Consider the following 4,595-nt stretch of genomic DNA (forward strand, 5'->3'; position numbering starts at 1 on the left):
TTCACGTTTCTTATTTCGCATCTACTTCGGTTGATGATGAATATTCGCTTTCATTTTCGGTTTCTCCTTGGCTGGTTCATTTTGAACTGTAGGAGTTTCACTTTGAACTGAGGAAGTAGAGGGAACGTCTTCTTTTGCCGAACTTTCATTCTCTTGAGGAATGTCTTTCGTACCACTGGTGCTTGGCTCATCGAAATTATCAGGCTTATTCAAGGGTTCAGGTATGTATCTACCTTTACTCATCCAAGAGGTTCTTTCTGATAAGCCTACCGTTTCGTTTGCATTATCTATTGGAGCTGACCAGAAGTACTCATCACAGCCATCAGCATTGTCTTCGTTCACAATAGCTGTGAGTTCAGCCGTCTGATGTTCGGTTACTCCAGTGACCTTGTACACTTGATTTGGAGTGGTCTGGACCTTTTGATATACAACCGCTTTCTCTACTAAGATCGGGGACTTTTGTTGGGACAATCGAGCGAACTCCACTGAATTTTCAGAAATTAGATTCTTGTGGTTTTCAGGTTCGCTTTTTACAAATTCTGAGCAGTCAACCGTGTCCTCTACAGAAATTTCACTCATGTTGTCATCCTCGTTAAGCTCAGATGCATTTTCAACATCAATTTTGTTTTCTGAGCTTACATTGGCATTTAAAGAGTCAAATTTTTGTATGGTTTCGGTTCTCAGTTTAAGTCTATCATTTTCATCCAAAAGATTTTTAAGCATGTTCTTGTGGTCCTTGGATTTAATGAAAGATTCTATTTTGTCCAGTCCATACATGTAGGTCGGATTAACATCATCAGATGATATCACACTCTCACAGTTATAAGCTTCGGCATCAATTTCATCCTCCTTAAACTCAAGGAAGGGCAAAATCATGCGATGGATCTTTTGGCCTATTTCACAGTCCAAGTGAAGCTGAGTAATATTAGAATAAAGACGTTTTGCAATTAAACAAAAAACATTACGCTGTTTTAACAACTTTAAATTGTCTCTTTGTAAATAAATGTTTTCGTCTTTAATTTTAACTAATTCAGACTCCTTCAACTCGATCCACATGCGCCGCTCCTCACTCTTCGAAGACACCCTGCTTAATTGATCAGTTAGGTTAGAATTGGTGACTCGAGTTTGAGTTAAGCTACTATCTAGATGAGAAATTCTTGTATTAACATTTTTTAGTTCTTTCTCATATGAGGATTGTGGTACTTTAAATGAAATGAAAACCGATTGTACCTTCTTTATCAGTTCATCAAGCTCATTGAACTGCTGGCTGAGTGGTTTGACCGTAAAGCACATGTCCTGCTGCTCCTTCGGTTCCTCGCTTCCACCATCAGTGTTGTATCCCCTCACCTGAGATACATCAGACACCATGAAGCATCTTCCTCCACTGCTCTCCTCCTTTTCCACATAAGCCTTTCCATGAGTAGGCTTCCTCACTTCATCGTCTTCTAAGTCGGTAGACCAAACTTCCACTCTACCGAACTCGTCATCAGCAACCGAACCCTGCACAATAAGAGCATTCATGGAAGGGTTAGCGGTAGATTTCTTCTTTCTCATTTCATCCAGCCTTTTCTGCAGCACAGCTTCCTCATCCTTTTCAGCCATCTTCTTAAGGACACAATCTTTAGCATAGTGGTTTTTCCCACCACAGTAGTAACAGCTTACTCCAGAATCACGATCCACCTTCGGTTCCTTCTTGGGCTCTTCAACCTTCGGTTCATTGTTAACCTTTTCTGAACTATAACTCCCCTGCCAGTTTCGGTTTTTATTGCTGGGGAATCTCTTCTTTATGAACCTCTTGGGGTTAGACACCATCATAGCATAATCCTCAGACGTGAGGTCATACTCCTCCAAGTTAAGGTCTTCATCCTCCATTACAACTTTACTTTTTGATAGGAGGGCCAGCGAACCAAGGCTTGAAACAACGTTCTTCTCCTGCAGTACAATCTTTTCCTGGGACTTGAGAATACCCACCAGTTTCGCCAAAGAATATGATTTAAACTGCTCATGGGCTTTGACTGTTGACACCATTGCTCTCCATTCTGACCTCAGACCATTTAAGAATGTAACCTTCTGCTCGATAAGCTTCCTTTCGATGTCATGTTTGATCATCCTGCTGAGAAGATGATTGAAGCGATCGAATGTCTGGGTCACGGTTTCTTCGGCTCCTTGCCTGAATTCTCCAAACTCAGATAAGAGCAAGGTTTGGATAGAATGTTCAAGATCCTCGTCTGTAGAGTACAGTTCGCGAAGTCTATCCCAAACTTCCTTTGCCGTCGTGCATGAGTTTACCAATCTGAAGGTGTCGGACTGAAGGACGAATCTTATCAATCTTAACGCCTTGATATTACACTGAAATTTATCCTTTTCATCTTGTGCAATATCTTTGACATCCTTCAGCAGATCGTTATACTCCTTTTGAGTTTTAACAATTCTTGACGTTGCAGAATGAGAAAAAGGTCCATTAATGATACCTTCCCATATGAGGTATCCATTATCCTCAGATCCTATTACGTAGTCTTCAAAGTGATGCGCCCAGACTTCATAGTCATGGGTATATAGGATTGGAATCTTCGTGGTTGAACCAATGTTGTTGGAAATATTGATAGGGTTTGATTGCGACTCGTCCATTATGATTGAAAAACCTGTTTAAAGATCAAAGTTGTAATAAATCAGATTAGGGCAAAACAATAAATATCAAGATACGTCAATAATGAGATGACGACTCAATAAATATCAGTAATTGCGGAAAAACCCTAATTGAAACCATTTCACAGAAAAGATGTGTATCGATTACACAGCCTCCTGCTCTGATACCAATTGATGAGATTAATACTTAATCTTGAAGATCGATTAGATCTTAAACAGGTGAATAATTATTTAAACAGTAAGAACGAATGTAAAATAAAGAATAACTCAACGATGAATCAAACAGGTTGAATGATTATAAAATAACCCTTAGAAGAGCTCGATAAAGAACATCAACTGTAGAGGGTTGGAGAATTACAAGAACGATAAAAGAAACTGTAATGCTATCGTAATCTTCTTAATTGTTAACCTAATTATGCATGCAAGCATATACTTATATAATAAACATAATGGGCTCTCGGTTGGACATGCCCAAACCGGAATACAAAATAAATAAACAAACAGCCGAGCCCAAAGACATAACCCTTGAACAAATTTTCAACCCAACAATCTTAAAGATTGGATGCACGTCCTCGTAACACTTCCATGGCACGAGATAGTGGAGGACTGCCCCTGTAACCAGAATCTCCGTACGTAGGAGAGCATGGCTTGAGTGTATAGATCTATATGGGACTGACAATCCCACACCTGGCTGCTAGCTACAGCCGAACCGAAAGGTTCAAGGGTGACGAAAGTCATAAAAAGGATACTGGCCCTGGTCCGAGTCATATCCAGTCTGAGTATGGTTAAGGACTTGCAATCAAGATTATTAACACTTTACGAGTATTTATTAGTCTTATGTACGTAATAAAACTAATGTACGTTCAAGGATGACAGGCACACACATACACACAGTCAGGAGAACATGGGGTTTTCCTGGGGATAACATTGAACAAATTCGGAATCGGTAACAGTTAGCATACACAGGATTGGTAACTGTACACACACATTTAGGAAAAACATGGGGTTTTCTTGAGAAGAACATTGAATATAACCAGAACCGGTAACGATACTCACACACAGTCAGGGAAACATGGGGTTTTCCTGGAAAGAACATCGAACATAATCAGAATTGGTAATAGTTCATACACACACAGTCAGGAAACCATGGGGTTTTCCTGGGGACAACATTGAACATAATCGGAACCGGTAACAGTTTGTACAAACAGAATCAGTAACAGCTCACACACATATATAGGAAAATATAGGATTTTCCTGAGTAACAGTAGTATGTAATCAGAAAAGTGTAATAAGTTAAATAACCGAACTACAATTCACAAGAACAAGTGTGTTTTTATTGTACGTCGTTTACTTTACTTTTCGGATATGGAAACTAACTTTACATAAGAAAATATGGGATTTTCTTGGATAACCACGTTTTCAGAAAACTAAGGGAACTTGTACATTTTTAGAAAACAAAACCGCTTATGAACTCACCAGCTTTATGCTGATTTTCAAACCGCTTGTATTCTCAGGTTCACATTAGACAGGTACCCGACGATCTCTTTTGGTGAAGAAGAAATGCGTAGAAGACTCGTTTCGTGTTGTTTATATATACTATGTATCACATGTATAACTTATGCTTTTGAACCAAATGTATAACTTTCATATATGTAATGTAATGGTTGATTTACTTTACTTACTATGTACATTGGATTTGATACTCAACGTGGAGTCAACCCCTGAAATGTTTCCGCCTTCGGTTTTCGGGGTGTGACAAAAGGCCTCACACACACGAGCTTAGGGTCTTCTGGTTCTCAAGGGAAATAAGGAGGTTGAGAGAAGGACATAAAGTCCTTTAAATAGTGTGCAACCCTCGAGATTAGGGTTTTCTCATTCCAGCACCAACTCGTCGAGTACAGCTTCTGACTCGGCGAGTTGGCCACTTAACTCACGATCAAATCCAGCTC

The sequence above is a fragment of the Lactuca sativa genome, chromosome 5 (assembly GCF_002870075.4).
Source record: "Lactuca sativa cultivar Salinas chromosome 5, Lsat_Salinas_v11, whole genome shotgun sequence".
In the NCBI taxonomy this organism is placed as follows: domain Eukaryota; kingdom Viridiplantae; phylum Streptophyta; class Magnoliopsida; order Asterales; family Asteraceae; genus Lactuca; species Lactuca sativa.